This window comes from Salmo salar, chromosome ssa11 (assembly GCF_905237065.1).
Source record: "Salmo salar chromosome ssa11, Ssal_v3.1, whole genome shotgun sequence".
NCBI lineage: Eukaryota > Metazoa > Chordata > Actinopteri > Salmoniformes > Salmonidae > Salmo > Salmo salar.
Window position 1 is genome coordinate 70,934,188 of NC_059452.1, and position 12,148 is coordinate 70,946,335.

The following is a 12,148-nucleotide window of genomic DNA, read 5'->3' on the forward strand; positions in this document are numbered from 1 at the left end:
TAGAAAGTGTCACGTTATAGCAGGGATCCTTTGTAATTGATAGAGATGGCAAAGAAGTTCAAGAAATGGTCAGACAGGGTACTTCCTGTACAGAATCTTCTCAGGTTTTGACCTGCCATTTGAGTTCTGTTATACTCACAGACACCATTCAAACAGTTTTAGAAACTTTGGAGTGTTTTCTATCCAAAGCCAACAATTATATGCATATTCTAGTTACTGGGCAGGAGTAGTAACCAGATTAAATCGGGTACGTTTTTTATCCAGCCGTGTCAATACTGCCCCCTAGCCCTAACAGGTTAAATAAAGTCCACCTGTGTGCAATCTGTGTCACATGATCTCAGTATATATATATATATATATATATATATATATATATATATATATATATATATATATATATATATACACACACACACACACACCTGTTCTGAAAGGCCCCAGAGTCTGCAACACCACTAAGCAAGGGGCACCACCAAGCAAGTGGCACTATGAAGACCAAGGAGCTCTTCAAACAGGTCAGGGACAAAGTTGTGGAGAAGTACAGAGCAGAGTTGGGTAATAAAAAAATATCCAAAGCTTTGAACATCCCACGGAGCACCATTAAATCCATTATTAAAAAAGGGAAAGAATACGGCACCTCAACAAACCTGCCAAGAGAGGGCCGCCCACCAAAACTCACGGACCAGGCAAGGAGGGCATTAATCAGAGAGGCAACAAAGAGACCAAAGATAACCCTGAAGGAGCTGCAAAGTTCCACCGCGGAGATTGGAGTATCTGTCCATAGGACCACTTTAAGCCGTACATTCCTCAGAGCTGGGCTTTATGGAAGAATGGCCAAAAAAAAACATTGTTTAAAGAAAAAAATAAGCAAACACGTTTGTTGTTCGCCAAAAGGCATGTGGGAGACTCCCCAAACATATGGAAGAAGGTACTCTGGTCAGATGAGACTAAAATTGAGCATTTTGGCCATCAAGGAAAACGCTGCGTCTGGCGCAAACCCAACACCTCTGATCACCCCGAGAACACCATCCGCATGGTGGTGGCAGCATCATGCTGTGGGGAAGTTTTTCATCGGCAGGGACTGGGAAACTGGTCAGAATTGAAGGAATGATGGATGGAGCTAAATACATGGAAATTCTTGAGACCTGTTTCAGTCTTCAAGAGATTTGAGACTGGGACGGAGGTTCACCTTCCAGCAGGACAATGACCCTATGCATACTGCTAAAGCAACACTGGGGTGCTTCTACACCTGCATTACTTGCTGTTTGGGGTTTTAGTCTGGGTTTCTGTACAGCACTTTGTGACATCAGCTGATGTGAGAAGGGCTTTATAAATACATTTGATTGATTTAACCCTTTCACACGTACCATCACACGGGGTGTGATCGTTCTACAGTGGTCCCTGAAGCGTACGATCACACCCCTTGTGATTAGAACACTCATTTAGAACGCTCATTTAGAACGGCCAGTTTCGAATGACGCAACAATCAGCATTTGAGCTGGCCACACTTTTTTCAGAAACTATTTACACAAACAGTCCTTACGTAAACTATACCATGAATTAGCTAATAGCAATTACTATGTATAATTAATCACATCATGAGTGAGCTCACCATTGATCGAAATAAGTAGGTAAAACACTTTCTAGAAATTGAAAGTAATCCGTCGATTAGTTTCAGCGCGCAGCTGGCCACACTTTTTTCAGAAACTATTTACACAAACAGTCCTTACAAAGTTATGTCCAGAATGTGAGCAGTTTATTTTTTGATGCAATGTTCAGATATTCACAGAAGTATCTATAGCATAACACAATCATCCTAACTGGAAAAATGTAGGCTACATTTGTCCTAGCGCTAACTGAGGAAAGATTGACGCAACACAAGCGGTCATATTTTCTAACTCTCGGCTGACGTAAACTATACCATGAATTAGCTAATAGCAATTACTATGTCTAATTAATCACATCACGAGTGAGCTCACCATTGATTGAAATAATTAGGTAAAACACTTTCTAGAAATTGAAAAGTAATCCGTCGATTAGTTTCAGCGTGCAGCCATGCTTTTTTTCCTCACAGAAACCAAAGATAATAAGAGAAGACAAGATGAGTTTGGTCTGTTTACAGTATGCATGTTGAAGGGGTGTGTCATCTACTGTCGTTCACATCCCACCATTCATTTGCAGAAGTCCTCAAAAAATGAGTGAACTCTTACTCACCTCATTTTGTTATAACATCTTTGGTCAAATGGATGATTACGTGAAACCCAGAATGCATTGTATGTCAACAAACATGGCTCCATACACATAGCTGGAATTAGCTTAGCTCATCATAATCAGTACAACCTTCAAAACATTATTTTACACACATACTATGCGCCCATTACAATTTATGCAAAAATCGGAATGCATGATTTATCACGGGTAATTGAAAAACGTCAATAAAATACTAAATATATCAATAATACCACACAAAACATTTTCTGATAGTGATTTATTGATACAAATGGCGCGTGCAGGCAGTCAATCACGGTAACCTCTCACTCCCACTCTGAGCCATTCAGTGTTGTTGTTTATGTAACAATCACATCCTGGAATGGAGAGAACGTTCGAACATCACGTGCATTAAAAAACTCACGCTGGGGCGACCGTTAGAGATATTTGGAACTCATGCGTGAAAGGGTTAAATGTCTTGGAATGGCCTAGTCAAAGCCCAGACCTCATCCTATTCAGAATCTGTGGTATGACTTAGATTGCTGTACACCAGTGGAACCCATCCAACTTGAAGGAGCTGCAGCAGTGTTGCCTAGAAGAATGGGCAAAAATCCCAGTGGCTAGATGTGTCAAACTTATAGAGACATACCCCAAGAGACTTGCAGCAGTAATTGCTGCAAAAGGTGGCCCTACAAAGAATTTACTTTTGGGCGATGAATAGTTATGCATGCTCAAGTAATTTTTGGGGGTCTAATTTCTTGTTTGTTTCCCCCCAAAAAAATATTTAGCATTTTCAAAGTGGTAGGCATGTTGTGTAAATCAAATGATACAAACCCCCCAAAATCTATTTTAATTCCAGGTTGTAAGGCAACAAAATAGGAAAAATGCCAATGGGGTGAATACTTTTGCAAGTCACTGTAGCTAGACTGTCTTACTCGTATACATCATTCATGGACGGACAAGTCTCCTGTCGGATGCTATGGTTGCCCTTAGTTTGACGATGTCATCCGGAAACAGGTGTCTTCGCCATCTCCTTAGCTATCAGACTCAAATTACACTAATTTCAAAACTCGGTCCTCCAGAAAGTGGTGAGCACCATTATCCAGTTTTAATACACAATGCATTTTTTTTTAAATGCATTAGACAGGATTACCTAGACATATTGACCAGCTCAAATAGACCTTAGCATGTTATATGGCAGACAAATCCAAACTCATCTTTCAGCATGTCCAGCCCACTCATTATCTCAGCCGATCATGGCTATCAGGAAGGTTTCTCTCTTTTTCTGTGGCTAAACCAACTAGGCTCCTAATTTAATAATTTAATTTGTATTTACAGATGGCATACAAGTTTGTTCTTAAGGCACATGAAAGTTCACATGTTCAAGAAGGCATTTCTGCCCCAAAACCCCCCCGCATTTTGATAAAAAAAGGTCCAACTGTTCTCCTGTGGTAGTGACCCGTGACATACGCCTAGTTTCCTGAAAGGGGTGACTTTTAATAGGAAACAGCTTAGTTGGTTCCATCTTAAAATGACATTTTATTCAGCCAATGCAAGTAAAAAAGACAATCCAATACCAAAATCAAACACAGAGGGGCACAGGAAGTCGTGCAGCCCAGGAGGCAAGAGTCATTCTTTCAGTCATCTCATACGTTTCCTCAGTAGCCATGTGCTCGTTACAAACAGGGATCCACTGCATTCACTTCCCATGGGCCTAGAACACAAAAAAGAAGGGGGTTTAAATACATCTGAAACCATATGATACATTAATTGTCCAATGGGAGCGCTCATTTGTTAATTAGGCAACTAATTACACCTGTGACAGAATTGCACTGGGGGGCTCATTTTCATAGGGCAGCGAACTATACAGCCGACAATGCACTTTTTAAAGGCATTTTCCCAGACGTTCACAGAGATCACATGCATGGTAAATGCTGCGCATGTTGGATCAAGCATACATTACCTTTAAAAATCTGTTAGTCATTCTTTGAAGGAAATCTCGAAAACAATCATAGTTTTCTTGATCTTCTGCCTCAGTGAATCTACAGTAAAGGCACCACTGATGCCCCTGAATAAAAAATCATTGCTAGAAGACCACACTATAATCACTGTCATTGCCCACATAGCTCCTCTATTGTGTGTCAATCTATGTACGTGGGTATGTGGGTGCTGTGGTGTCTGTCTCCTATGTGGGCTGCCATTATGTTTCTGTTTCCTTGTCATAGTGAATTGTTCCCATTGGAGTGATGCGACTGTAGCAGCCTCATGAGCCATCATGGGGCCTGTATGAGTCTTGCTTGTGCTTCTGTCGTGAACAACCTGTTTTCTGTCATTCTCATTATGTAAGGGGATAGGGTGTTCATTCCCTCCCAACACACACCACGAGCATGCAGGTTGCATGAATAAGATTCCTATTATTTTACCAGTGGCACGTCTCCTACACAAACTATTCCACTGGCGTCACCATATGATAGGTATATAAACTCAGCAAAAAAAGAAATATCCTCTCACTGTCAACTGAGCTTATTTTCGGCAAACTTAACATGTGTAAATATTTGTATGAACATAACAAGATTCAACAACTGAGACATAAACTGAGCAAGTTCTACAGACATGTGACTAACAGAAATGGAATAATGTGTTGCTGAACAAAGGGGGGGGCCAAATTCTAAAGTAACAGTCAGTATCTGGTGTGGCCACCAGCTGCATTAAGTACTGCAGTGCATCTCCTCCTCATGGACTGCACCAGATTTGCCAGTTCTTGCTGTGAGATGTTACCCCACTTTTCCACCAAGGTACCTGCAAGTTTCCAGACATTTCTGGGGGGAATGGCCCCAGCCCTCACCCTCCGATCCAACAGGTCCCAGACGTGCTCAATGGGATTGAGATCCAGGCACTTCGCTGGCCATGTCAGAACACAGACATTCCTGTCTTGCAGGAAATCACGCACAGAATGAGCAGTATGGCTGGTGGCATTGTCATGCTGGAGGGTTATGTCAGGATGAGCTTGCAGGAAGGGTACCACATGAGGGAGGATGATGTCTTCCCTGTAACGCACAGAGTTGAGATTGCCTGCAATGACAACAAGCTCAGTCCGATGATGCTGTGACACCGCCCAAGACCATGACGGACCCTCCACCTCCAAATCAATCCCGCTCCAGAGTACAGGCCTCGGTGTAACGCTCATTCCTTAGACGATAAACGGGAATCCGACCATCAACCCCGGTGAGACAAAACCAGGGTTGCCAGTCCTGTCTGGTCCAGCGACGGTGGGTTTGTGCCCATAGGTGACGTTGTTGCCGGTGATGTCTGGTAAGGACCTGCCTTACAACAGGCCTACAAGCCCTCAGTCCAACCTCTCTCAGCCTATTGCAGACAGTCTGAGCACTTATGTAGGGATTGTGCGTTCCTGGTGTAAGTCGGGCAGTTGTTGTTGCCATCCTGTACCTGTCCCGCAGGTGTGATGTTCGGATGTACCGATCCTGTGTAGGTGTTGTTACACCTGATATGCCACTGCGAGGACGATCAGCTGTCCGTCCTGCCTCCCTGTAGTGCCGTCTTAGGCGTCTCACAGTATGGACATTGCAATTTATTGCCCTGGCCACATCTGCAGTCCTCATGCCTCCGTGCAGTTTTCATAACTGTGACCTTAATTGCCTACCGTCTGTAAGCTGTTAGTGTCTTAACCCGTTCCACAGATGCATGTTCATTAACCTGTTAGGGCTAGGGGGCAGTATTGACACGGCCGGATAAAAAAACGTACCCGATTTAATCTGGTTACTACTCCTGCCCAGTAACTAGAATATGCAAATAATTATTGGCTTTGGATAGAAAACACCCTAAAGTTTCTAAAACTGTTTGAATGGTGTCTGTGAGTATAACAGAACTCATATGGCAGGCCAAAACCTGAGAAGATTTCACGCAGGAAGTGGCCTGTCTGACAAGTTGTGTTTTATCTCTGAGGATCTTTGCTATAACGTGACACTTCCTACGGCTCCCATAGGCTCTCAGAGCCCGGGAAAAAGCTGAACGATATCGAGGCAGCCTCTGGCTGAAACACATTATCGCTTTTGGCAAGTGGCCGATCAGAGTACTATGGGCTTAGGCGCATGCCCGAGTCGACCGAATGCTTTATTTTCTTTCGTCTGTTTACCTAAACGCAGATTCCTGGTCGGAATATTATCGCTTTTTTATGAGAAAAATGGCATAAAAATTGATTTTAAACAGCGGTTGACATGCTTCGAAGTACGGTAATGGAATATTTAGAATTTTTTTTGTCACGAATTGCGCCATGCTCGTCACCCTTATTTACACTTCGGATAGTGTCTTGAACGCACGAACAAAACGCCGCTGTTTGGATATAACTATGGATTATTTTGAACCAAACCAACATTCTTTATTGAAGTAGAAGTCCTGGGAGTGTATTCTGACGAAGACAGCAAAGGTAATAACATTTTTCTTATAGTAAATCTGACTTTGGTGAGTGCTAAACTTGCTGGGTGTCTAAATAGCTAACCCTGTGATGCCGGGCTATCTACTGAGAATATTGCAAAATGTGCTTTCACCGAAAAGCTATTTTAAAATCGGACATATCGAGTGCATAGAGGAGTTCTGTATCTATAATTCTTAAAATAATTGTTATGCTTTTTGTGAACGTTTATCGTGAGTAATTTAGTAAATTCACCGGCAGTGTTCGGTGGGAATGCTAGTCACATGCTAATGTAAAAAGCTGGTTTTTGATATAAATATGAACTTGATTGAACAAAACATGCATGTATTGTATAACATAATGTCCTAGGGTTGTCATCTGATGAAGATCATCAAAGGTTAGTGCTGCATTTAGCTGTGGTTTTGGTTTATGTGACATTATATGCTAGCTTGAAAAATGGGTGTCTGATTATTTCTGGCTGGGTACTCTGCTGACATAATCTAATGTTTTGCTTTCGTTGTAAAGCCTTTTTGAAATCGGACAGTGTGGTTAGATTAACGAGAGTCTTGTCTTTAAAATGGTGTAAAATAGTCATATGTTTGAAAAATTGACGTTTTTGCATTTTTGAGGTTTTTGAATAACGCGCCACGGGATTACACTGGCTGTTACGTAGGTGGGACGATTTGGTGCCACCTGTCCTAGGGAGGTTATTAATTGTTCATGGTTCATTGAACAAGCATGGGAAACAGTGTTTAAACCATTTACAATGAAGATCTGTGAAGTTATTTGATTTTTATGAATTATCTTTGAAAGACAGGGACCAGAAAAAGGGATGTTTCTTTTTTTGCGGAGTTTAGTAGTTATGTCTGCCACAGACCATTACAGTCATAATTATAGCTGACTAATATATACAGTGGACAGTAGCTGTTAAGTCACGGTTATAGTTATAGCTCAAAGATGAAGTGTGAAAAAAGACTAAGACCCCAGTTAGCTGGTAACTGTAACACACACACACACACACACACACACACACACACACACACACACACACACACACACACACACACACACACACACACACACACACACACACACACACACACACACACACACACACACACACACAAAGCATTTAATGCATTATCACAGTGTCAAACACAGTTCTTTATACACGCTCGCATAAGAGGTTGTCCCTAAGCGAGTGTGTGATGCAACAGTAACTTAAAGAGCAACTGCCCCTAAAAACCATCTAATCCCTTTGAAAACGCTATATTTGGCACGATATGAGTCAGAAACATTTAGTCTAGTGTCAAAATTGACTACAAAGTGTAATTTGTATAATTTTGTCATAAAGTCAGTCTCGTCTAAAACGGAGTTTGGAACCTCAGTGTGTCACAACGAGTAAATTAAGGTTTACTCGTTGTCAACCCCTTATGCCAAGCTCCAAGTGCAAATTGCCCATCCCCCCACCTCACTTCCCTTCATTGAATAGGCCTCCGTTGTTTCATCGCCCCCCAACCAACGCGTTCGAAGGATCACAGCCGTTTGAGATTGAAAAGCCCCAAACAGATTGACCATGTAATGCATGCTGCCAGCAGGATGCATAGCCAACAACTATGGTTTGCATGCCCTGCCGAAGGACCCTAAAATGCGTAATAGCTGGTTGGAGTTCATTGTTCTCCAGTGGTGGTGAGTATTCCTGTAGCTAGACCATAGACTGCTGGTTATGTATCTGGTTATGTATATATTTTGATCATCATTATCACTATCATTGCTAGCATAGCTGACATTAACTAGCAGGTTACAACCTAGCTAGCTGGCTGACTGACATTAGCCTACCGCAATACAATTCGGATTTGACTTGGAAACACGATAGCATTTCAAAAGAAGGCAAATAACTGGTAGGAAAACCTTTAGTCATGATTGTGATGTCACCAGATTGACTTTAGTATTACTTTAGCTAGCTACTGAAGATTGAGGGGACCACCATTTTCTAGCTAGCTAACATTATCACAGCTAACTATTATTGATTAACTTTGCTAGCAACAGTAATGGCAACATTGCCATCTCTCTAAAGTAAATTTGATGACATCAAAATATGACAAAGTCGTTTCCTACTAATTATTTTCCTACTTGGTATAATTTAGACGAAACATTCACATTAGCCTCCGAGGTGCAACCCATGTCTTCAGACGGGGCCACAGTGTCTCCCGACCCCTCCTGTCTCAGCCTCCGGTATTTATGCTGCAATAGTTTATGTGTCGGGGGGCTAGGGTCAGTCTATTCTATCTGGAGTATTTCTCCTGTCTTATCCGGTGTCCTGTGTATTCTTTCTTTCTTTCTTTCTTTCTTTCTTTCTTTCTTTCTTTCTTTCTTTCTTTCTTTCTTTCTTTCTTTCTTTCTTTCTTTCTTTCTTTCTTTCTTTCTTTCTTTCTTTCTTTCTTTCAGTCTCTGCCGATATCACGACGGCTCTCAAGGAACTATACTCGACTTTGAGCAAAATGGAAACCTCATATTCTGAAGATCCTTGTAGCTGGGGAGATTAATAAAGCAAATTTGAGGAAAATGTTTTATCAACACATCGTCTGCACCACTAGCGCTTCAAACACTCTCGACCATTAATACTCTCCCTTCCGGGACGGCTACAAGGCCCTCCCACGCCCACCCTTTGGTAAATCAGATCATGCCTCCATCCTGTTCCTCCCTTCCTATAGGCAGGAATTCAAACAGCAAGTACATGTGGAATGGACTATTCAACGTTGGTCTGACCAGTTGGAATTAATGTTTCAAGATTGTTTTGATGAGATGGACTGGGATATGTTCTGGGTTGCCTCTGAGAATAACATTAACGTATACACTGACATGGTGATTGAGTTCAGCCAGAAGTGTATGGGAGATGTTGTTCCCACTGTGACAATTAAAACCTATCCAAACCAAAAACCATGAATTCATGTCAGCATTCGTGCAAAACTGAAAGCGCAAACCATCTCATTTAACCACACCAAGGTGACTGTAAATATAGTCAAGTACAAACAGTCCAGTTATGCCCTTCGTAAGGGAATCAAACATGCAAAAAGTATGTGGCAGGGACTCAAGACAATCAAGGATTATAACGTGAAAGCTAGCCACTTCGTGGACAATGACGTCTTGCTCCCGGACAAGCTAAACACAGTGCCGCCGAAACAGGCCATCACCGTGTCCATGGACTGTGAGCTCTCGTTCTCCGTGGCCGATGTGAGTAAGACATTTAAGCTAGTTAACCCTCCCAAGGCTACCGGCCCAGATGGCATCCCTAGCTGCATCATCAGAGCATGCGCAGAGTATTTACGAACATATTCAATCTCTCCCTATACCAGTCTGTTGTCCCCACTTGCTTCAAGATGTCCACCATTGTTCCTGTACCCAAGAAAGCGAAGGTAACTGAACTAAATGACTATCGCCCCTACAGAACTCCCTTCTGTCACCATGAAGTGCTTTGAGAGTCTAGTTAAGGATCATATCACCTCCACCTTACCGGACACCCTAGATCCACTGCATACCGCCCCAAAAGATCCACGGATGATGTAATCACCATTGCATTGCACACTGTCCTATCCCATCTGGACAAGAGGAATACCTACGTAGGAATGCTGTTCATTGACTACAGCTCAACCTTCAACACCATATTACCCTCCAAGCTCATCATTAAGCTCGGGGCCCTGGGTCTGAACCCTGCCCTGTGAGGTCTTGGACTCCCTGATGGGCTGCACCCAGGTGGTGAAGGTAGACAACAACACCCATAAGGGTGTGTACTCAGCCCCCCCCTGTACTCCCTGTTATCCAATGACTGCGTGGCTATGCATGTCTCCAACTCAATCATCAAGTTTGCAGACGACACAACAGTGGTGGGCCTGATTACTAACAATGACGAAACAGCCTACAGGGAGGATGTGAGGGCCTTGGTGGAGTGGTGCCCGGAAAATAACCTATCCCTCAACATCAACAAAATGAAGGAGATGATCGTGGACTTCAGGAAACAGCAGAGGGAGCATGCCCCTATCCACATCGAAGAGACCGCAGTGGAGAAGGTGAAAGGCTTCAAGTTCCTCAGCGTACACATCACTGACAATTTTAAATGATTCATCCACACAGACAGTGTGGTGAAGAAGGCACAACATGCCCCTAAGACCCTCACAAACGTTTATATATGCATCACTGAGAGCATCCTGTTGGGCTTTATCACTGCCTGGTACAGCAACTGCACTGTCCGCAACATCAGGGCTCTCCAGAGGGTGGTGTGGTCTGCCAAATGCATCACCGGGGGCACACTGCTTGTCCTGCAGGACATCTACAGCACCCGGTGTCACAGGAAGGCCAAGAAGATCATCAAGGACCTCAGCCAACCGAGCCAAGGCCTGTTCACCCCGCTACCATCCAGCTGTGTAAGGACTATTATTTTATGCCTACACGCACGCACTTGTGTGAGTGTGCATGCGTGTATACGTGAGTTGGTGAGTGTGTGTGTCTGTGAGAGAGAATGTGAGTATGAGTGAGCGAGCAATATTCTTACCTGTTAGAAAATGTATGAAAAATATCAATTCTTCACCCAGAATGCTGAGCTAGCAGAGGCGTGGAGCGAGGGAAATCACAGAGCCTTAGTTTCAATCTCTCTTTATTTCCCATACTCTTTCTCTTATCTCTCTCCATCTCTGTCCCACTTCCTCTCTCCTACGCTCCTCCCTCATTTCGTTCTCTTTATTTCTTTCTCTCTCTCCCTCCCTCCCCAACCTTTCCTTTCTCCCTCTTTGCACTCTTTTTCCTCTCTCTCTCATTATATCTCCTTCCTCTCACCTATTTGTCTCATAAACAATGAGGTTTATAACAATCAGTTTATATTACCCCTCCACTACACTTCATTTCTCTCTCTCTACTATCCCTCTCTCCCTCTTTCTCTCGAAATTCCCCCCATCCCCACCCCCCATCCCCACTCGCTCTCTATCTTCATGTCATTATCAGTTCTTATTTCCTTTCCCCAGTTGTAAGGGTAGCTATGACTATAGCTGTGTACCAGACCCAGGGCTGAACTTAGTCAAACCCATTCTGCAGTATTTATACAATAGCTCATTTTCCCATAGTCATAACATCACAGAATGGTTTATGGGTACACTAAAAAAGGCCATCCCCCCCAACTATTATTGCTATGGATGAGCGCAAAGATTATTTTGCTTTTAGACTCCCCTTAGAGTTTCTAAATAAATACATTGCAAACACATGGCTTTATTAGGTTTCCTTGAAATCCAGCCACAGTGACCAAAAACAGGAAGAGAGACAGAGTGTAAGCTGGCTGTGTACAATACAATGTTTACTGTTGTTTGGACCCAGTGAAAGAGTTACCCAATAGGCACACACTGTTTGAATCAATGTTGTTTCAACGTAATTTTAATGAAATGACATTGAACCAACGTGGAATAGATGTTGAATTGTTGTCTGTGCCTAATGGCTACATGCGATGCTTGGTAAACCCTGTTAGGG

The 12,148-nt window shown here is 42.8% G+C and overlaps 1 long non-coding RNA gene across 1 annotated transcript; it reads right to left on the bottom strand.

The window, feature by feature from the left end:
- Positions 1-3,684: 3,684 nt before the first annotated feature.
- Positions 3,685-11,435, bottom strand: LOC106563112 (uncharacterized). Its single transcript, XR_001319184.2, has 2 exons — positions 11,187-11,435; positions 3,685-3,922 (listed from the first exon to the last, which is right to left on the bottom strand). It is a non-coding gene; the product is annotated as an uncharacterized lncRNA (long non-coding RNA).
- Positions 11,436-12,148: the final 713 nt, after the last annotated feature.